The sequence below is a fragment of the Oryx dammah genome, unplaced genomic scaffold (genome assembly GCF_014754425.2).
Source record: "Oryx dammah isolate SB20612 unplaced genomic scaffold, SCBI_Odam_1.1 HiC_scaffold_17, whole genome shotgun sequence".
Lineage (NCBI taxonomy): Eukaryota > Metazoa > Chordata > Mammalia > Artiodactyla > Bovidae > Oryx > Oryx dammah.
Window position 1 is genome coordinate 59990209 of NW_024070201.1, and position 24527 is coordinate 60014735.

Sequence of the window (24527 nt, forward strand, 5' to 3'; positions counted from 1 at the left end):
CTCCAAATTTTTCCTTTAAATTCACATTCAATAATTTGTAATTGGGGAAGCAGTCAAACATGCATTTCCCTTTTAAAAGAATGTTCTCCTGAAGCACTTCAAAGTTTTAGTTTGGTTTGGAAACCAAATCTATGTTACTTCTATGTTTTCATTTACAAAACTATCATTTCAAAGGTAGTTTAATTTTTATGATTGCCATTTTCAACAGGCAGTGTTACATAATACACTGTTTTTATTTCAAACCCTATCCTATCAAATATTTCATAATTAAAAACAGCCATTTGAGTTCACTGGACTTCCTATTTAAGGAATTCTTAAGAGAGGAGGGTGCAATTCCCAGATGGGGAAGATCCCCTGGAGTAAGAAATGGCAATCTGCTCCGGTATTCTTACCTGACAAATTCCATGGATAGAGGAGCCCCATGGGCTATAGTCCACAGCACTGCAAAAAATCAGACACAACTGACCATACGCACACGCACACATACACACACACATAAGTAAATCCAGTTTCAATATTACTGCTTTGTAAGAAAATATGTACATGATAATTCTTGTTCCACTAATAAGAATGTAACAGTATTGATACATGGAAATCAATGTTGCATTTCAATCATCCATAAATCAGATTCTAAAATACTCTGAGTCCCATGGAACAAAGTGGCAAGACTAGTTGCTGATCCCAAAGTAAATTTTAAAAAGCACACATTCTATGCCCTTCATCAGCACATGAGGCAGAACTATACTTAAGATCTCACGTAAGCAATGTATATGTAAATGCTGATTTTTATATTAGAATCAGTATAATGCACTGAGAGCAAAAAAACAAGAATTATTTAAGAAAGGTAAAACAAAACAAACAAAAAAATGCCATCATAAGTAGCACCCAGGACATAAAAGTTTATCATTCTAGAACAATTTAGGAGAATAGGCCTATACAGCACAATGATCTATGCAGAAATCACATAAATTCTATGAAATGACTGTTGTTCACAACAACTCTGAGCCATCAAAACAAAACCAAAACAAGTTACATTATACTCAATTTGTCTTGTTTAAGAAAACAAAGGGTACATTTTATATTTCAAAAACATTTTAGAAAAAATATTCCTATGAAACAAATTTTGGCACATAAAAGGGTAAGATTCAATTATTCACAAATTAACAGATGAGTAATAGTATACCACTTGTCAATAAGAGCCCAGTGAATGAGGAATTATGTAAGTAAAATTCTCACTCAAAGTGATAATATACTATAGCTGCCTTTCAGAAGATGAACTGTGATAAGGTACAATAACATTTCAGGCGCCTTTATACATACAATTCCCTGTGCAAGGCCAGTTCTTGGTTAAGAGTCAAAAGAATATCTGATAATTTCTAAAACCTAGTCATGCAAATTTTCCACTTCAATGACTGGACACACTCAAGAAAATATCCTGATTTAGCTTTCACTTTGTTTTCTTTAAGTTGTGACTGCCAAGTAGACAGGCTGGTCTGGTTTCTAGCTCCAACCTACTAAATAACCTTGTATAAGTCGCTCAACGTCTCTAGTTCTCCACAGCTGCTTCATCAGTAAAGTGAAATTATATAAAACACAATATGATAGTAAATGGAATTAATAAAGTAAACAAAGAGTTACTACATTAGGTCCTATATCTGTATGTGTATGTATACTATTTTTGAACTGTCACAAGTTCCATGGCACTCTACCATATATTTAAGGCCTACAGTAAAGAAATAATGATAGATTCAGAATCTTTTTCAATATTTAATATGTGTTACTCTCAGGATATAACAACTTTCTCATGTACTCATACTCATAAAATACCACTATAATCATCTATCTTTAACCTGAAAATATGACTTTTTCACATGACACATAAAAATCAATACATGATATGTAAAAGAATGTTCATGCCAATGTTAATTAACACAGTCAAACACTAGAAAGAACCCCAAATCCACCAACAACAGACTGAATAAATTCTGCCATATTCATTCCAAAGGAATAACACATGATAACGAAAATAAACAAAATAAAACTACATACAACTATGTACATGAGCTTCAAAACACAATGCTGCTGCTGCTAAGTCGCTTCAGTCGTGTCCGACTCTGTGCGACCCCATAGACGGCAGCCCACCAGGCTCCCCAGTGCCTGGGATTCTCCAAGCAATAACACTGGAGTGGGTTGTCATTTCCTTCTCCAAAGCATGAAAATGAAAAGTGAAAGTGAAGTCGCTCAGTCGTGTCTGACTCTTAGTGACCCCATGGACTGCAGCCTACCAGGCTCCTCTGTCCATGGGATTTTCCAGGCAAGGGCACTGGAGTGGTTTGCCATTGCCTTCTCCAAAACACAGTGCTAGGTAATGGAAGAAAGAATGCATGTGACCCTAGACAACGGCACTCAGCAGGCCCACCTGGGTCCCATACTACCCCACAGCTGCAGCAGTGTTACACTACAGAAGTCGAGCACTAACCCAAAGAGAAACACAAAGGTGATCACAGTCTCCAAGTGCAAATCAAGATCCAATCTGAACTCTGAGACTGGTTGTAGGGTCTGGGGGAGCTCACGGCTCCACCACGTCTTGCTGTGTCTGTGATCACAGTTACCACCCCTGGCAGCACTCCTAAACACAGCACTGGAGACCCTGTGGTTAACACTGGTAACAGAGGAGGGTAGGACCTCTGTGGACTGTAAGGACCTCTTCCAATTGTTGGAAGAGGGTACATGCTTAATGATCCTGGAGATCAAGCAAATTTAGAGTTCCAGCAGGAGTAAGTGCTGTCATATGGCCTAGGCTGGGGGAGAAGCCCAAGCACAGCAAGGACATTGCCCTCATTACCTGGGACATATACAAGCCAACTCTTGAGACCTCTTTGGCCTGAACATCTGCGCCACATTCTACAGGATCTACTCCATGAGTTGTGACTTTCAAGTACTTGGTCCAAAGAAAGTACTCAGGGAGCTCATCCAGTTGAACCTCCAGGATGCTGCTGCAAGGCCTAGGCCACATGCTGCTGGGAATTTCCTCCACCTTTTGCCATGCAGTGGAGGGGGCTGAGCAGTGACAGTGACAGCAGCAGGGTCGCCTCCATCCCTACTGAGAAGGGGCTCTGAGCTTCTGCCCCAGACCCGTTCCAAGAGATACCCTGTGAGGGTTGCAACAACATCAGGTTTGGAGACCTGCAGGCAGTGTAGACTAGACAACTCATCTGATTTTCCTTATTATTGTTGGCAGCATTATGACAGGCTCCATTAGCATAATGCTTTCCATGCCTCATTCAAATACATTCCTCAAGAATGCTGTCCTTTCTTAGCCAATTTATTGGCCTTTCACTTCTCCTGAAAGACGACAAGCTTGTCCCTAGACATCCTGATCCCATTCTGACTGCTGCTACTTCTAAATTCCCTACAACTCCTCCTTTCCCTAAGCTCTTCAGTACAGCGAAGCCAGCCCTCTCTGATTTTATCTTACAATCTGTTTCTTCATACCCTTCACCTTGAAAATAACAAAAACATTTCCAAGAAAAATACAAAAATGTTTAACCAAACAAAGAATACATATAATCCCAAAAAGATCAAAATGAGGCAAAAAGTGAACATACTGCTGAGGAATACACATAAAAGTGATAAAATTATATAGAGAATTATCTAATTATTAGGAGACTGTTTACCTTAAAGAAAAAGAAGATTATACCAAGGGCTTCTGGGATGTCAGTAGTGTTCTATGGTTACTGAATATCTGCTTTATGTTTATTCATTTTACTATACATTTATGTTTCTATATAGTTACATTTTATAATAAAAAGGTTTAAAATGATATACTTTCTGAAATAATATAGTCTTAAAGGGAAGAAAGGGAGCTTCTTTTTTACTAACAATCTTATATTTTCTTGGTCTACATTTCAAATTTTTATTGCAATATTTTAAGAATAAGTAAGTTATTATGCCTAATTCTCCAGAATCCTAATTAAGAATAGATTTCACAGGCTTTCCAAATGGCCACACAAAAAAAGAAACCAGACCATAAAAGAGTGTAAGGTTGGTTATCCTGCTAAATCTTTACTTAGCTCTATGTTGTATCTGTCACATTTTCTTCAAGAAAATGTATGTTTATTAAAAAAAAAATCTACACTACATCCAGTTTATCCATTGGATAAAGCTACATTTATCCAATCTATGTTGCATAAAATCTACATTACATTTTATGCAAACTATACTCCAAAAAGTATATAATAATTTAGCTCAAAAGTAGGAAGACAAATATTTTCAACTTTCACAAGTTTGAAAACAATTTTAAGAATATGTATGTTTGCATTCACTGTGAGTGTTCATTATAGGGTGGACACAGATATGACACTTCAGGTCCAATCCAATGTGACTCTGTGTGAGAATGGGTCACTGTGTGTACTAGAAAATATAATAGTTAGATTACAGGATGGATACAAAACAAGGTACACTTGAAGTTTACTGCATAAAATTTAATTAAGGGTTAAAGTGAAAGTTGCTCAATCGTGTCCGACTCTTTGCAACCCCATAGACTATATAGTCCATGGAACTCCCCAGGCCAGAATACTGGAATGGGGAGCCACTCCCTTCTACAGGGGGTCTTCCCAACCCAGGCATCAAACCCAGGTCTCCCACATTGCAGGGAGATTCTTTACCAGCTGAGCCACCAAGGAAGCCCAAGAATACTGGAGTGGGTAGCCTGTCCCTTCTCCAGCAGATCTTCCCAACCCAGGAATCAAACCAGGGTCTCCTGCATTACAGGTGGATTAAGGGTAACTCATTCAAAATAGATCCAACAGAGTCTAATTTAAATTATACTGAAGCTGTTTTAAATACTACATTTGGAGAAACAAATATACAGGGAATTTAAATGATTATATGATTACAAAAGACATAATACTAATAATAAACTGACAAATTGCAAAAACATGCATACAGATATAATCTAGGAAATCCTAAAAGTTCCATCAACTACAAGCATCCTTTAAACATATGTTTTTTACAGCTTTTAGATGCCACTAGCCAGGAAACACACATAATAAAATTTAGAAACAAGACTATAAGCACTTTCATTAGACTCCAGATATCAATACCAATACAATGGCAACAGTATTACCCAAAATGAAAACAGAGTTGCTTTGGTTATATACTGTTGTGTTTTTTTGTGTGTGTAAATGCACTCAAGGATTTCCCACCAGACTGGGTCAAGCTAATCAGTTATTTGCCCATCTATTAAGTGCCAACTTTAAAAAGTTACACTATGTCCAGCAGGGAGCAGTATTACAACATCCATAAGACTTAATGCCAACATGAACCAGACAGACGAAAATGAAGGGAAAAAAAAACCCACTTACCATAGGTCTTTACAACAATACACTGAATTTTTACAGTATTTATAGGGCTTCCAGAAAAAGAATCTAAAGCATGTTTCAAAGCAAATATAGGTGATCCATAGTACCAGGGTTCCTAAAACAGGAAATCAAAATTATATTAGGCAAAGGTTTCTTTCAGCCATATTTAGTTGAATTAGTATATAATATGACTTATGACTAAATGTCCTTCAGTTACTAAAGTGCCATCTTCCTTAGTGGATCAATCAGATTTGGAAGTCAGATATTCAATGACACTTCGGGTCAAGTGATTTTAAAAAGCAGAATATTATTTTATTTACCAGAGAATTTAAGTAGACGAAGGTCAGTGGATGACCTAATATGTCAATCAACCCAGAGAAAACTGTGGTCAAGGACTTATAGGAGTTGTTAAACCAACCATATACAGTATTGATATATCAAGCCCTTCTAAACAATTTGCAGGTTATACAGAGGATATGACATTCATTTCTGCATGTCAGCATGAATGAATATCTAGGGTTAATTTTAAGAATAAAAAGGCAACAGAGAAGTAGCTTGTAATGCTGGTATGTTAAGATTGATTAGCCAGATATTTACTGAATACAAGGAATGCACATGATACTGTAAAAAATTCTATGACCAGTCACAATATGTCAAAGGCAAAACATACTATGTTTGATATTCTAGATGTCAAAACCTGCCTCATATTCAATGATAATAACTCCACGTCAGTTCTTATGACTGAGGAAATAATGTATCACCACTTTCTTTTTCTTTTTTTTTAGGCCACACCAAGCAGCATGCAGGATCTTAGTTCCCAGACCAGAGATTAAACCTGTGCCCCTTGCACTGAGAGTGTGGAGTCTAAACCACTGAACCACCAGGGAATCCTAATGTATTACCACTTTTACCCGAAACATTAAATAGTTTGCCTTATGTGTGTTTACATGCAAAATTTCATTGTTTACACTAAAAACCAAATTTTTGCCACTAGAAAAAGATAACATATGAATATTTACCTTGAAATAGATATATAATAAAGTAGTTTATGTAATACAAATAACATTTACTTGAAATGTAATAAATAATCCTACTATTTTCTTCAGAGAAAATGACATGAAAGAAAATGATTTGACGGCTGGTAGAAACAAAGATATTAAGGAGATTCTGATGAATGTGCAGAAAGAAGTAAATAGGTAGATTCTCCATCATCTTAGAGAATATATGTCAGAAACAGAATGATCCAGAAATAGGAACAATGAAGGGGCTTCTGGTGAAGTCTCAAAAAGGGAAGGAGACATTATTGAACAGGACAGGAAAGGAAGTCTTTGTTACAATGTAGCAAAACTGAAATGTATTCTAATATTGTGTGAAAAGGAGAACTTGTAAGTGATAAACCTGGATGTTTGGTTGAGATTTCCAAGCAAAATATTGAAGGCATGTATGGCTTTCTCCTTGCTGCTTATGGTAAAATGTGAAAGACAGGGTAATAAACTGAGGAAGGATAAAGAAGAAAAGGAGATAAATTGAGAAAGTTAAGCAAAAAGAAATCATTACTCAATGATTTAGAAACATTTTAGCGTGACTAGATTGCAAAACAGGTTAACATCACAAATTATTAGGAAAATGCAAATCAAAACCACAAATGAGATACAACTTCAAACTCATTAGAATGGCTATCACCCAATAAAGAGCCAAAGCTGCTAGGACATAAGAGAAATTGGAACCTCTGTGTATTGCTAGAAGGAATGCAAAATGGTTAAGTCACTGTGGAAAACACATGGGCAGTTCTTCACAAAGTTAAACATATAATTCAGCAACTCTACTCCTAGGTATATACCTAAACAAACTCTAATAGATACGCAAACTCCAACATTCATTACATTGTCCATAATAGGCAAAAAGATGGAAACAGGACAAGTACCTGCCAACAGCTGTATGGATAAACAAAATCTGCTATATACACACAATGAAATATTATACAGCCATAAAAAGGAGTGAAGTTCTGATACATGCTATAAGATGGAAACACTGCTAAGTGAAAAACAGTATGCAAATGTTAACAAAGAACAAATATTACATGATTCCTTATGTGAGCTATGTAAACAGGCAAACTCACAGAGACAGGAAATAATATAAAGCTACCAGACATTGCAGTGATGGAGTGGGAAGTTACTGCTCAATGAGTAAAGTGTTTTCATTTGGGATAATGAAAAAGTTCTAGAAAAAGATAGTAACAGTGTTTACACATCATAAATATAGCTAATGCCACTGAACTGCACACTTTAAAAAATGATTATAATAATAAATTTTGTATTATGTATTTTGGGGGCTTCCTTGGTGGCTCAGATGGTAAAGAATCCACCTACAATGTGGGAGACTGTCAGGAAGCATTTAACAGGAGGCTTCCTGTGTGCTGTTTTGGATCTGTCATGAATCCTCTGTCCCTTATTAATTCCTGAATATTAAGGAAATAAGTGGAGTAGCAAACTACTCCCTGGGCTGAAGAATGCATTCATTTCCTTTGTTAGTTTTTCCATACGGTGATAAGTAACTATTTACAACCCTCTTCCTTTTTATGAACCATATGGTAAAAGTGATTATTTACAAACCTCTCTTTTTGATATGGATTGCCTTATGATAATCTGTAAGTCTGGACTTTTGATTTTTATTTCTGCTAAAAATAGCTACCTTGTAAGACAGTATATATACCCACACTACGTTGAATAAAACACCTTTGCCCCATCAGAGCTTGGGTCCCCCTGTCTTTCTTTCCTTCTCTCTCTCTCAGGCTAATTCTTTGGAGCTCAGAGGCCCACTGAGCTCACTTTCTTGCCTGGGCTTCTAAGACCCTCTCGAGAAGACACACTGTGCCTTCACCCCCCTCAAGAGGACTCCTGGTGCCTACGTGTAGCAGTGCAAGCCCTGTGTCAAAGGGCTTTATTGGTTTTCTGTGTAAACCAAGGAATATCAGCCTCTTTCTCTCTCTCTTTTCCTTTCTAATCATCAACTCTGGACCACCAGGTTCTGGTCCATTAAAGGACCTCAACAGGAGACCCAGGTTCGATCCCTGGGTTGGGAAGATCCCCTGGAGGAGGGCATGTCAACCTACTTCAGTTATTCTTGCCATGGGGTTGCAGAATGTAGGACATGACTGAGCAACTAAGCACACATGCATAGTTTTATCACAAAAGCTCTTTATCTATGAAAAAAGGGACCAAGATCTTGAGTCAGCTGAGAAAGTTAACATAATGACTTCAATTAAGAGAATTAAGACCAGGCTACTGATAAGCAAATTTGGAAAACTCAGCAGTGGCCACAGGACTGGAAAAGGTCAGTTTTCATTCCAATCCCAAAGAAAGGCAATGCCAAAGAATGCTCAAACTACCGCATAATCCACTCATCTCACATGCTAGTAAAGTAATGCTCAAAATTCTCCAAGCCAGGCTTTAGCAATACATGAACCGTGAACCTCCTGATGTTCAAGCTGGTTTTAGAAAAGGCAGAGGAACCAGAGATCAAATTGCCAACATCCGCTGGATCACTGAAAAGCAAGAGAGTTCCAGAAAAACATCTATTTCTGCTTTACTGACTATGCCAAAGCCTTTGACTGAGTGGATCACAATAAACTGTGGAAAATTCTGAAAGAGATGAGAATACCAGACCACCTGACCTGCCTCTTGAGAAACGTATATGCAGGGCAGGAAGCAACAGTTAGAACTGGACATGGAATAACAGACTGGTTCCAAATAGGAAAAGGAGTACGTCAAGGCTGTATATTGTCACCCTGCTTATTTAACTTATATGCAGAGTACATCATGAGAAACGCTGGACTGGAAGAAACACAAGCTGGAATCAAGATTGCCAGGAGAAATATCAATAACCTCAGATATGCAGATGACACCACCCTTCTGGCAGAAAGTGAAGAGGAACTAAAAAGCCTCTTGATGAAAGTGAAAGAAGAGAGTGAAAAAGTTGGCCTAAAGCTCAACATTCAGAAAATTAATTTCATGGCATCTGGTCCCATCACTTCACGGGAAATAGATGGGGAAACAGTGGAAACAGTGTCAGACTTCATTTTTTTGGGCTCCAAAATCACTGCAGATGGTGACTGCAGCCATGAAATTAAAAGACGCTTACTCCTTGGAAGGAAAGTTATGATCAACTTAGATAGTATATTCAAAAGCAGAGACATTACTTTGCCAACAAAGGTCCGTCTAGTCAAGGCTATGGTTTTTCCAGTAGTCATGTATGGATGTGAGAGGTGGACTGAGAAGAAAGCTGAGCACTGAAGAATTGATGCTTTTGAGCTGTGGTATTGAAGAAGATTCTTGAGAGTCCCTTGGACTGCAAGCAGATCCAACCAGTCCATTCTAAAGGTGATCAGTCCTAGGTGTTCTTTGGAAGGACTGATGCTAAGATGAACTCCAGTACTTTGGCCACCTCATGCAAAGAGTTGACTCACTGGAAAAAGACTCTGATGCTGGGAGAGACTGGGGGCAGGAGGAGAAAGGGACGACAGAGGATGAGACGGCTGGATGGCATCACCGACTTGATGGATGTGAGTTTGAGTGACTCCGGGAGTTTGTTGATGGAGAGGGAGGCCTGGCGTGCTGCGATTCATGGGGTCACAAGGACACAACTGAGTGACTGAACTAAACTGATAAGCTCTAAATTGAACAATTCGAAAGTTCAGTGAGGGAAAATGATCATCATATATGATAGTAATTCATTACTTTCATATGAATTTATTTAGGAAATGTTAATAGAAAAAGGAGACTGGCGTGCTGCAGTCCATGGAGTCACAAACAGTTGGACACAACTTAGCAACTAAACAAAATAAAACAAAATAGAAAAAGGAAGCATGACTTCTCTTCAAATTTTTTAAAAATAATCTTAGAATATCAAACAGACTACAAAATTAATTTCAAATCTTTCATTCTAAAGAATGACAAAACTGTAATACAACACAGACTTAAACTTGTTTTTAACCCTCCATTTTGGGAAATGAAAAAATACAAAAGGTAAGACCATGCCCTTAAAATCCAAAAGATATTTAAAAGAAAGTATTTTTAATGATTTAAAACCTTATTTCAGTGCTGGACAACTCTGATAGAAAGTTCTTTAATCTGAGTTGAAAATGAAATTGCTACGCTCTGGAGAAACAAAGGGGTCTAATTTCTCTTTCACAAGGTTAAGACAGGTCTTCTGAAACTCAAAATCATCTGTCTCTGAGTTAAATATGTCCCACTTACTGTCTGTTGTTTCATATCATAGTCTCTAACCATACTGCTTTCTCTGAATTTACTCATTTTAGCAAGACAAATATGCCTCACTGCTTAGGCAAATATCCAACCATAAATTGGCTAAATAAAGGACTAATTTAGAAGGATACAAATGCTGAGTTTGGGCCTAGGTACAAACAGTAAATAAAAGTCTGAATTTTGTCATGACACAGTTCATTACTGTTGTGAAACCAAGCTCTATCATTTACTAGCTATGCGACAATGATAGTTAATTTTACATGTCAACTTGACTGGGCCATGCAGCGTCAAGATATTTCCATTCAGTTCAGTTCAATTCAGTCACTCAGTCACGTCTGACTCTTTACGACCCCATGGACTACAGCACGCCAGCCCTCCCTGTCCATCACCAACTCCAAAAGTTTGCTCAAACTCATGTCCATCAATTCAGTGATACCATCCAGCCATCTCATCCTCAGTCGTTGCCTTCTCCCTCTGCCTTCAATCTTTCCCAGCATCAGGGTCGTTCCCTATGAGTCAGTTCTTTGCATTAGGTGGTCAAGATATTTGATCAAACAGTATTCTGGGTGTTACCATGAGGGTGTATTTGGATGACATTAACATCTGAATCCTCAGACTAAGTAGACAGTCCTCCCTAATGTGGGCAGACCTCATCCAATTCACTGAAGGTCTGAGTAGAATAAAAGGCTGAGCCTTAGACCACTAAGAGGGAGAGAAAAGCATCAACATATTAGAGATTCTGAAAACTTTCTAAAAGAGCATAACAGTGACAGGTAGAACATGACAAAAAGCAACAGTCTAGCATAGTATTTAGTAAACTATGGTTCACAGGGCAAATTTTCCAGGCTACCCCCTGCTGTTGTATACCCTGCAAACTAAGACTGGGTTTTATACTTTCAAATGGCTCAAAGAAAACAAGGATATTTTGTGACATGTTAAAACTATATGAAATTCAAATTTTAATTTTCATAAGCAAAGCATTAAGACACAGCTGTACTCATTTTATAATATAAAACTGCATTTTAATGGTAGTGTTAAAAAGGGATGAAAGAGGACATGTGGCCTGCAAAACCTAAAATACTTACTATTTGGTTTCCTAAAAAGCATGCTGATACCTGGCCAACTACATGCACAGGATGTTTAGGAAAGATGGAACTTTTCTTCCTGTAGCAAGGGCTGAATCAATATTTGAGGAGGATAAAAATGGTTTAACCTTCCTGAGAGGAAGTCAGGTGAATGAAAGTATGGTGACTGAAAATCTAAGATAGGAGACTCCTTATCAGGCTATTAGAAAAAGGCCTGTCCTATTTGTTTGCTCTCTGCTTATCCACCTCAATCAAAACACATCAATAAGTAAGTCCTACCTATACCCAAAGCAACCTACAGATTTAGTACAATCCCTATCAAAACACTCATGATATTTTTCACAAAACTGGGACAAAGAACTCTGTAATTTTTTTTTCTCATTTATACTTTTTTAAAATTATTACTATTTTTTTTTTTTTACTTTACAATACTGTATTAGCTTTGCCATATATTGACATGAATCCACCACAGGTATACATGAGTTCCCAACCCTGAACCCCTCTCCCACCACCCTCCCCATATCATCTCTCTGGGTCATCCCAGTGCACCAGCCCCAAGCACCCTGTATCCGGTATTGAACCTAGACTCCACAAAAGACCCTAAACAGCCACAGCAACTTCAACAAAAAAAAGAACAGATGAAAGTATCACACTCACTGACTTCAGACTATATAACACAGCTACAGTAATCAAAACAGTATGGTACCAGCACCAAAACAGAACTATGTATCAATGGAACATAACAGAGAGCCCAGAAATAAACCTACACATCTATGGTTAACTAATAAAACAACAAATAAAAAAACGAAGGAGGCAAGAACATACAATGGAGAAAAAAACAGTCTCTTATAGAGTGTTGCTGGGAAAACAGGAATAGCTACATGTAAAAGAATGAAATTAGAACATTTTCCCATACCATATACAGAAATAAAAACAAAATAAATTAAAGACCTAAATCTAAGACCAGAAACCACAAAACTCCTAGAAGAAAACAGCAATACACTGACATAAATTGCAGCAATATTTTTTATATCTGTCTCCTAAAGCAAATGGAACAATAGCAAAAATAAACAAATTGGATCTAATTAAACTTAAAAGTTTTTACAGAGCAAAGGAAATCATTGACAAAACAAAAAGAAAATCTACTAAACTGGAAAAAATATTTGCAAATGATATGACTGATGAGGAGTTAATATCCAAACTATATAAACAGCTTAAACAATTCAAAATAAAAACAAAAAACCCCAAACAACCCAATTTTTTAAATATACAGAAGATCTGATAGATATTTTTTGAAAGAAGACATACAGATGACCAACAGGCACAAGAAAAGATGCTCAATATGAGTAATTATAAGAAAAATGTCCATCAAAACCACAATGAGATATCACCTCACAATTGTCAGAAAGGCTATCACCAAAAAATCCACAAATAACAAATGTCAGTAAGGAGTTTGAGAAAAGGGAACTCTCATATGCTGGTGGTGAGAATGTAAACTGCTACAGTCATTATGGAAAACAGTATGGAGATTCCTCAAAAAACTTAAAATAGAACTATAAGATCCAGCAATTCCACTCCTGGATATATATTCAAAGAAACCAAAAACACACACTTTGAAAAGATATATGCACCCCATCGCTCATGAGTCAGTTCAGTTGCTCAGTCGTGTCCATCTCTTTGCGACCCCATGGACTGCAGCATGCCAGGACTCCTTGTTCATCACCAACTCCCGAAGCTTGCTCAAACTAATGTTCATTGAGTTGGTGATCCCATCCAACCATCTCATCCTGTCGTCCCCTTCTCCTCCTGCCTTCAGTCTTTCGCAGGATCAGAGTCTTTTCTGATGAGTCGATTCTTCACATCAGGTGGCCAAAGTATTGGAGCTTCAGCTTCAGCATCAGTCCTTCCAATGAATATCCAGGACTGATTTCCTTTAGGATGGACTGGTTGGATCTCCTTACTGTCCAAGGGACTCTCAAGAGTCTTCTCCAACAACACAGTTTAGAAGCATCAATTCTTAGGCACTCAGCTTTCTTTATAGTCCAACTCTCACATCCATACATGACTACTGGAAAAACCATAGCCTTGACTAGATGGACCTTTGTTGGCAAAGTAATGTCTCTGCTTTTTAATATGCTGTCTAGGTTGGTCATAGCTTTTCTTCCAAGGAGCAAGCGTCTTTTAATTCCATGGCTGCAGTCACCATCTGCAGTGATTTTGGAGCCCAAGAAACTAAAGTTTGTCACCGTTTTCATTTTCCATGCTCATAGCAGGATTATTTACAATAGTCAAGATAAGAAAGCAATTTCAGTCTCAATCAACAGATTAATGGATAAGGAAGATACAAAAATGCAATTTCGCCATTTGCAACAACATAAATGGTCTAAGAGTGTATTTTACTTAATGAAATGAGTCAGACAGAGAAAGATAAATACTACATGTTATCAATTAACATGAAATCTAAAAGTAAAGTGAATGAATAAAACAAAATGGAAACAGACTCAGATATAGAGAATAAACTAGTGGTTACTAGTGCGGAGGGGCTGGGATAAGGGAAAACAGGGGTAGAGGATTAAGAGGTATAAACTACTGTGGATAAAGTAGAGAAGCCACAAGGATATATTGAACAGTAGGAAGGAAATATAGCCAATATTTTATAATAAATTTAAATAGAGAATAATCTATAAAAATACTGAATCACTGTATTATACACTGAAACTAATATCTTACTATAAATCAACATGCTTTAACAACAAAAAAAATAATACTAATACTAAGTCCTACCTACTCACAAGGAATTTCCATCAGGATTCTTTCCCGTTAGGATAAAGATTTGCTAAAAAAACAAAATAAGAAAAAAGTCCATTTCAGTTATCTATATTATTCAACTGGTCATATATCAACACAAATGAACAAGTAAAGATCACCAACATTTAAGAAAAATCACAAGAATGAAAAAGAAGGCCCATGATGTAACACAGAACAAGTAACTCTGGAGAAATCAGAGGTAATTCATGGAGGAAAAGAAAATAATTGTATTTAATACCTTCAGAGATATTAGGTAAGATACTGTATTTAAGAGACAATGGGTATATAAAAGAGCAGAATTAAAAGAACAAAGAGGAGAATTTAAAGAAATTTAAAATAATGCCAGTGCACCACCACCCTCCCCATATATACAAAAACATAAAATTTGAAACCAAAGTTGAAGAAATACAAAAAAATAACCCAAAGAGGGTAATGATCTCTCTAAAATGTTACAGGAAAAGACTACTTTCTCCTATCCAAAAAAACACACACATACACACACACACACACACACACATGAGGAAAAACAATGGAAAGGACCCAGGGAATACAGAGCAGGAAAAGAAAAATAAATAGATCCTTAGACACATCTCTGATGTAGAGCAGAGGTTGTGAGACTAGGGCCCAATAAGCCAAGTCCTGCTCACTCTATTTTAGCAAATAAGGTTTTATTGGAACACAGTCATGTTCATTTATTAACATATTGTCTAAAGTTGCTTTTTTGCTACAATCACAGTGCTAAGTAGTTGCAACAAGGACCATATGATCTGCAAGGCCTGAAATAATTACTATTTGGTTTTCATAGAAAAATTTTGCTAAATATTGATTTAGAGTTGTATAGTAGCAACTTGGTAAAAAGTAGCTTTTAAATTTAAATAATTGAAACAAAATTAAAAATTCAGTTCTCAGTCATAGCAGCCACATTACAAGTATTCAAACGTCAAATGTATTTAATGGCTATTATACCGGTCAGTGTAGATACAGAATATTTCCATCAACACAGGAAGCACTACCTGGCAGGGTTTACCTGGAAATTATTATAGATCACTACAGCTATATTTTAATTCCTGCTTCTAAAAGTGCTACAATGGAGGGGCGAGCAGTCAAGATGGTGAAATAGGTCACAGAATTCATCTCTCCTTACAAGTACATCAAGGATATGTCTACAAATGGAAATTTCTCACAGAGCACCTGCTGAACATTAGCGGAAGACTTCGGATACCTAACAGGACAAGAAAAATCCCCTCACAACCGGGTAGGAAAAAGACAGACAGAAAGGAGGAATGAAAAAAGAGACCAGCACCCCTGGTGGGAAGCTGAAGGTAAGGAGAGGTTCCTGCACCAAGAAAAATCACCTCATGGTGGGGGAAGTCAGCTGGGACAAAACAGCAACACTTTAGGGGATCATGGGGGAACACAAAGGACACAGTGGAAGAAATCATAAACAAGATGAAAAGTTAACCCTCAGAATAGGAAAAAGTATTCACAAGTGAAGCAACTGAAAAGAAAATAATCTCCAAAATATACAAACAGCTCATGCACCTCAATATTAAAAAAAAAAACACCTCAATCACCTTTGATATTCCTCCAAAGACATACAAATAGCCAACAAATACATGGAAAGATGTTCAACACCACCAGACAGTCAATACCCAAATCAACTATATTCTTTTCAGTTGAAGATGGAAAAATTCTATATGATCAGCAAAAAAACAATCAAGAGCTGACTGTGGCTCAGGTCATGAACTTCTTATTGTAAAATTCAAGCTCAAATTGAAGAAAATAGGGAAAACCACTAGGCCATTCAGGTATGACGTAAATCAAATTCTACATGACTTCACAGTGGAGGTGACAAGATTAGATCTGGTAGACAGAGTACCTGAAGAACTATGGATGGAGGTTCATAACACTGTACAGAAAGCAGTGATCAAAACCATCCCAAAGAAAAAGAAATGCAGGAAGGCAAAGTGGTTATTTGACGAAACTTTACAAATAACTGAGGAAAGAAGAAAGTGAAAGGCAAGGAAGAAACGGGAAAGATATAACCAACGCAAGGCAGAATTCCAGAGAACAGAAAGGAGAGATAAGAAGGCCTTCTTAAATGAACAATGCAAATATACAGAGAAAAACAACAGAATGGGGAAGACTAGATATCTCTTCAAGGAAACTGGAGAAATCAAGGGAACATTTCATGCAGAGATGAGCATCATAAAGGACAGAAATGGCAAGGACCTAAAAGAAGCAGAAGACATTAAGAATAGATGGCAAGAATACACAGAACTATGCAGAAAACGGTCTCAATGACCTGGATAACCACGGCGGTGTGGTCACTCACCTAGAGCTGGACATCCTGGAGTGTGAAGTCAAGTGGGCCTTAGGAAGCATTACTACAAACAAAGCTAGTGGAAGTGATGGAATTCCAGCTGAGTTATTTCAAACCCTAAAAGATGACGCTGTGAAAGTGCTGGACTCAACAAGTCAAGACTGGAAAAGGTCAGTTTTCATTCCAATTTCAAAAAAGGGTAATGACAAAGACTGTTCAAACTACCCTACTGCTGCTGCTGCTGCTAAGTCGCTACAGTCGTGTCCTGCCCTCATTTCACATGCTACCAAAGTTATGCCCAAAATCCTTCAAGCAAGGCTTCAGTAGCACATGAACTGAGAATATCCAGAGGTACAAGCTGGATTTAGAAAAGGCAGAGGAAGAAGATCAAATTGCAACACTCCTTAGATCATGTAAAAAGAAAGAGAATTTCAGAAAAATATCTACTTCTGCTACACTGACTACACTAAAGCTTTTGACTGTGTAGATCACAACAAACCGAGGAAAGTTCTAAGAGATGGCAGTATCAGAACTCCTTACCTGTCTCCTAAGAAACCTGTAATCGGGTCAAGAAGCAACAGTTAAAACCAGACATGGAACAGCTGACTGGTTCAAAACTGGGAAAGGAGTACAACAAGGCTATCTATTGTCACACTGCTTATTTAAGATGAAGGGTATATCATGCAAAATGCTGGGCTGTTTGAGTCCCAAGCCAGAACCAAGACTGCCAGGAGAAATATCAACAACCTCAGATATGCAGATGATACCACTCTAACAAGAGAAAATGAAGAGGAACGAAGAGCTTCTTTAAAACTCAACATTCAAAAAACTAAGAACATGGCATCTGGTCACATCACTTCATGGCAAATAGATGTGGAAACAGTGACAGACTTCATTTTGGGGGGGGTTCCAAAATCACTGCAGATAGTGACTGCAGCCATGAAACTAAAAGACGTCTGCTCCTTGGAAGAAAAGATATGACCAACCTAGACAGCATATTAAAAGGCAGAGACATTACTTTGCCAACAAAGGTCCGTCTAGTCAAAGCTATGGTTTTCCCAGTAGTCATGTATGGATGTCAGAGTCGGACTATAAAGAAAGCTGAGTGCTGAATTGATGCTTCTGAACTGTGATGTTGAAGACTCTTGAGAGTCCCTTGGACAGCAAGGAGATCTAACCAGTCCATCCTAAAAGAAATCAGTCCTGAATATTCATTGGAAGGACTGAGGCTGAAGCTGAAACTCCAATACTCTGCCCACCTGATGCAAAAAACTGACTCATTAGAAAAGACCCTGATGCTGGGAAAGATTGAAGGTGGGAGAAGGGGACGACAGATGAGATGGTTGGATGGCATCACCGACTCAATGGACGTGAATTTGAGTAAACTCCTGGAGTTAGTGATGGACAGGGAGGCTTTGTGTGCTGCAGTCCATGGGGCAGCAAAGGGTCAGATACAACTGAACTGAACTGAAAGAGCCTCTTGATGAGGATGAAAGAGGACAGTGAGAAAGATGGTTTGAAACTTAACATTCAAAAATTAAGATCTGGCATCCGGTTCCATCACTTCATGACAAATAGCAGGGGAAAAAGTGGAAGCAGTGGGTTTATTTTCTTGGGCTCCAAAGTCACTCAGATGGTGACTGCAGTCATGAAATTAACAAATGCTTGTGCCTTAGAAGAAAAGTTATGATAAACCTACACAGTGTATTAAAAAGCAGAGGCATCGCTTTGCCACCAAAGGTCACCATAATCACAGCTATGGTTTTTCCAGTGCTCATGCACAGATTTGAGAGTTGGACCATAAAGAAGACTGAGCACTGAAGAATTGATGGTTTTGAATTGTGGTGCTGGAGAAGACTCTTGTGGTCTCTTCCTGGACTGGAAGGAGATCAAACCAATCAATCCTAAAGGAAATCTATTCTGAATATTCATTGGAAGGGCTGATGCTGAAGGTCCAATACTTGGACCACCTATTACAAAAAGCGGACTCACTGGAAAAGACCTTGATGGTAGAAAAAACTGAGGGCAAAAGAGGGAGGGGAGAGCAGAGGTTGGTTGGACAACATCACAGACTGAAAGGACATGAATTTGAGCAAACTCTGGGAAATAGTGGAGGACTGAACCTTGGCATGCTGCAGTCCATGGGGTCTCAAAGAGCTGGACAGGACCGAGCAACTAACAACAACAAATGGTAAGAGTATGACTTTTGTATATTTTGGATTACAGCCCTTAAGCAAGTGTGTCCTTGCAATTATCTTCTCCCAGTCTGTGGCATCTCTTCTCATTCTCTTGATACTGTCCTTCACACAGCAGAAGTTTTTAATTTTGATGAAGTCCAACCTGTCTACTCTTTCTTTTATAGATGATGTTTTTGGTGTATCTACAAAGTCTTTACCATCCCCAAGGTAAGCTACATTTTCTCTAATGTTATCCTACATGAGTTTCATAGTTTATTTTACACTTAGGTGTGTGATTCATTCTGAGTTAATTTTCCTAAAGTAAAGTCTGTGTCAATATTTATTTACTTATTTATTTTTGCATACTGTTCCAAAGCAAAGACTATCTTTGCCCCGCTGTATTGCCTTTGCTCATTTTGTCTAAGGTAAGTTCACTGTATTCACGTGGGTCTACTTCTGTATTCTGTATACTGCTCCACTAATACTTTATAGTAAGTCTTGAAGTCAGGTAGAGTCAGTACTGCATCTCTGTTCTTCAATATTGTGTCTGCTATTCTAGATTTTTTGTCTTTCCATATAAACTACAGAACCAGTTTGTTAATCTCCATGAAATAATATGATGGGATTTTAACTGAGAGTGCATGAAATCTATGGATCAATTACGGAAGAACTGACACTGAAAATATTGAGTCACCTATCCATGAACATTATCCATCAGAGGGCAGACAAAATGGAAACCACAACTTCAGAAAACTAACCAAACTGATCACTTGGATCACAGCCTTGTCTAAGTCAATGAAAGTATGAGCCATGTCGTGCAGGACCATGCAAGACAGACAGGTCACGGTATAGAGTTCTCACAAAATGTGGTCCACTGGAGAAGGGAATGGCAAACCACTTCAATATTCTTGCCTTGAGAACCCCATGAGCAGTATGAAAAGGCAAAAAGATAGGACACTGAAAAATGAACTCCCCAGGAGTTCAGGGAGAAGGGTAGAGAAATATCTACAGAAAGAATAAAGAGACGGAGCCAAAGCAAAAACAACGCACAGTTGTGTATATGGCTGCTAACAGAAGTCAAGCCTGATGCTGCAACGAACAATATTGAAGAGGAACCAGGAATAATTTAGGTTCATAAATCAAAGTAAGTTGGAAGTGGTCAAACAGGAATTTTAGAGATCCGTGAACTAAAATGAACTGGAATGGGCAAATGGACAAATTTAACTCATGACCATTATATCTACTACTCTGGGCAAGAATATCTTAGAAGAAATGGAGCGGCCCTCATAGTCAACAAGAGTACAAACTGCAGTACTTGGGTGCAGTCTCAAAAATGACAGAATGATCTGTTCGTTTCCAAAGCAAACCATTCAATATCACAGTAATCTAGTCTATGTCCCAACCACTAAAGCTGAAGAAGCTGAAGCTGAAGTTCTATGATGATCTACAAGATGTTCTAGAATTAATACCAAGAATAGATGTCCTTTTCATCACAGTTCAGTTCAGTTGCTCAGTCGTGTCCGACTCTTTGCGACCACATGAATCACAGCACGCCAGGCCTCCCTGTCTATCACCAACTCCCGAAGTTCACACAGACTCACGTCCATCGAGTCAGTGATGCCATCTAGCCATCTCATCCTCGGTTGTCCCCTTCTCCTCCTGCCCCCAATCTCTCCCAGCATCAGAGTCTTTTCCAATGAGTCAACTCTTCACATGAGGTGGCCAAAGTACTGGAGCTTCAGCTTTAGCATCATTCCTTCCAAAGAAATCCCAGGGTTGATCTCCTTCAGAATGGACTGGTTGGATCTCCTTGCAGTCCAAGGGACTCTCAAGAGTCTTCTCCAACACCACAGTTCAAAAGCATCAATTCTTTGGTGCTCAGCCTTCTTCACAGTCCAACTCTCACATCCATACATGACCATAGGAAAAACCATAGTCTTGACTAGACGGACCTTAGTCGGCAAAGTAATGTCTCTGCTTTTGAATATACTGTCTAGGTTGGTCATAACTTTTCTTCCAAGGAGTAAGCGTCTTTTAATTTCATGGCTTCAGTCACCATCGGCAGTGATTTTGGAGCCCAAAAAAATAAAGTCTGACACTTTCTACTGTTTCCCCATCTATTTCCCATGAAGTGATGGGACCAGATGCCATGATCTTTGTTTTCTGAATGTTGAGCTTTAAGCCAAACATGGGAAGTCAAGAGATACCTGGAGTTACAGCCAAATTTAGCTTTGGAGTGGAAAATGAAGCAGGAAAAAGGCTAACAGAGTTTTGCCAAGAGGATGCACAGGTCATAGCAAACACCCTCTTCAAACAACACAAGAGACAACTCTTCACATGAACATCACCAGATGGTCAACACCAAAATCAGATTGATTATATTTTTTGTAGTCAAAGATGGAGAAGCTCTATACAGTCAGCAAAAGCTCTATACAGTCAGCAAAAATAAGACCAGGAGCTGCCGGTAGCTCAGATCATGAACTCCTTATTGCCAAATTCAGACTTAAATTGAAGAAAGTGGGGAAAACCACTAGACCATTCGGGTATGACCTAAATCATTTGATGATTTAGTGCAAGTGACAGATTCAAGGGATTAGATCTGATAGACAGAATGCCTGAATAGCTATGGACAGAGGTTCATAACATTGTACAGGAGATGATGATCAAGACCATCCCCAAGAAGAAATGCATAAAGGCAAAATGGTTATCTGAGAAGGCCTTACAAATAGCTGTGAAAAGAAGAGAAGTGAAAGGCAAATGATAAAAGGAGAGATGATTTCACCTGATTGCAGAGTTCCAAGAAAAGCAAGGAAAGGTAACAAAGCCTTCTTCAGTGATTAATGCAAAGAAATAGAGGATAACAATAGAATGGGAAAGACTAGAGATCTCTTGAAGAAAATTAAGAGATACCAAGGAAACTTTTCACACAAAAATGGGCACCATCAAGGACAGAAATGGTATGGACCTAACAGAAGCAGAAGATATTAAGAAGAGGTGGCAAGATACATAAACAACTACACACAAAAGATCATCACAACCCAGATAACCATGATGGTGTGATCACTCACCTAGAGCCAGACATCCTGGAATGATAAGTCAAGTAGGCCTTAGGATGCATTACTATGAACAAAGCTAGTGGAGGTGATGGAATTCCAGCTGAGCTATTTCAAATCCTAAAACATGAGGCTGTGCAAGTGCTGCATTCAATATGCCAGTAAACTTGGAAAACTCAGCACCGGCCAAAGGACTGGAAAAGGTCAGTTTTCACTGCAATCCCAAAGAAACACAATTCTAAAGAATGCTGAAACTACCACATAATTGCACTCATCTCACATGCTAGCAAAGTAATGCTCAAAATTCTCCAAGCCAAGCTTCAACAGTACGTGATCAGAGAACTTTCAGATGTTCAAGCTGGATTTAGAAAATGCAGAGGAACCAGAGATCAAACTGCCAACAATCACTGGATCATTGAAAAAGCAAGACAGTTCAAGAAAAACATTTACTTCTGCTTTATTGACTATGCCAAAGCCTTTGACTGTGTGGATCACCAGTGGAAAATTCTTAAAGAGATGGAATACCAGACCACCTAACCTGCCTAATGAGAAATCTGTATGCAGGTCAAGAAGCAACAGTTAGAAACGGACAGGGAACAACAGACTGGTTCCAAACTGGGAAAGGAGTATGTCAAGGCTGTATATTGTCACCCTGCTTATTTAACTTATATGCAGAGTACATCATGAGAAACGCTGGGCTGGAAGAAGCACAAGCTGGAATCAAGATTGCCAGGAGAAATATCAATAACCTCAGATATGCAGATGACACCACACTTATGGCAGAAAGTAAAGAGGAACTAAAGAGTCTCTTGATGAAAGTGAAAGAGGAGAGTGAAAAAGCTGGCTTAAAGCTCAACATTCAGAAAATTAAGATCATGGTATCAGGTCCCATCACTTCATGGCAAATAGGTGGGGAAACAGTGGAAACAGTGACAGACTTTATTTTCTTGGGCTCCAAAAATCACAACAGATGGTGACTGCAGCCATGAAACTAAAAGACCCTTGCTCCTTGGGAGAAAAGTTATGACCATCCTAGACAGCATATTAAAAAGCAGAGACATTACTTTGCCAACAAAGGTCTCTCTAGTCAAAGCTATGGTTTTTCCAGTAGTCATGTATGGATGTGAGAGTTGGACTATAAAGAAAACTGAGCGCCTGAGAATTGATGCTTTTGAACTGTGGTGTTGGAGAAGACTCTTGAGAGTCCCTTGGACAGCAAGGAGATCCTAAAGTCCATCCTAAAGGAAATCAGTCCTGAATATTCATCAGAAGGACTGAAGCTGAAGCTGAAACTCCAATACATTGGCCACCTGATGCAAGGAACTGACTCATTAGAAAAGAACCTGATGCTGGGAAAGAGTGAAGGCAAAAGGAGAAGGGGACGACAGAGGATGAGATGGTTGGATGGCATCACCGACTTGATGAACATTAGTTTTGAGCAAGCTTCAGGAGTTGGTGATGGACAATGAGTCCTGGCATGCTGCAGTCCATGGGGTCACAAAGAGATGAACACGACTGAGCAACTGAACTGAACTGATGATAATGTTGTACCAAAGATTATATGTTAACTTCAGGAATGCATTGGTGCACATCTTCCTGGATTGTAGTTAAAGCTGAAAAACAATTTTTCATTTTAGAAAACTAAAGGCTGAAGTAAATAGAGTAGAAAATAGCGAATATGTAATAAATAAATCCATAGAAATTCAATATTTGTATACTTCAAAGTTTTCAGAGCAGCAAAACTGTCAAAGAAGTTCCTATTTGTTATCGAAGTGCTTTGTCACTTTCTGTTTTGGTCTTCTTGAGTACTTACTTACTACAGGGCAATAGTAACATATATTGTTCACTGTGATCATTTTAACTGATATGTTGTTATCTATGTGTTAATCTTATCTCCTCCAAATGAGAACAGTTTTTTTTACTTTGCCCTAAAATGACAAGTTTAGGTCCAAGCAGATAATAAACCTTCAACAGCTACTTACTGAATGATTGGCATCACAGAATTATACTGGTGAGACTCTAAATGAAGGCACCTAAAGCCTGATCAAGCTTTCCAGTTGATATATTGTTAAACTGCAACGCTTTTTTTTTTTCTGAACACTTTTCTTTAAAAAACAAAAACCTACCCAAATGAAAAACTCGAGTCACTATGTAGCAATATAATCTCAAAGAGAATCAGCCAAAGTTTTTACAAGTCACTGAGATTTAAAACAATTCAATGCAAGAGTATTAGTGCCATTTAGTATTAGTGCAAGCATAACTTGGGACTCTTTTAGTTTACACATTTGTCAATCATGAACGTCTTCAAAGATTACTTACTCCAACCCCCTACTCCACGCCCAGCTCAAAATTTTGAGAACAAAATTTAAATCCAAGGATTCATGGCTTTTTTCCAAAATCTTCATGTAACCTTTTTACATGTAAAATGTAAAATTTTTTCATTATGTAAAATTC

General features: G+C 38.1%; 1 protein-coding gene across 8 annotated transcripts in view; it reads right to left on the reverse strand.

The window, feature by feature from the left end:
- IMMP1L (inner mitochondrial membrane peptidase subunit 1) overlaps window positions 1-24527 on the reverse strand; it is an 89484-nt gene that overhangs the window by 64171 nt on the left and 786 nt on the right. For 3 of the 8 annotated variants that reach the window (XR_005724221.1, XR_005724220.1, XM_040258930.1), the window contains exons 2-3: window positions 14497-14548; window positions 5367-5478 (exon numbers count right to left, since the gene is read on the reverse strand). The gene's annotated coding sequence lies outside the window, so the exon portion shown is untranslated. Of the gene's footprint in view, window positions 1-5366; window positions 5481-14496; window positions 14549-24527 lie in introns of those variants that run through there. The other 5 variants (XM_040258931.1, XM_040258933.1, XM_040258932.1 and 2 more) reach the window with 5 other exon arrangements.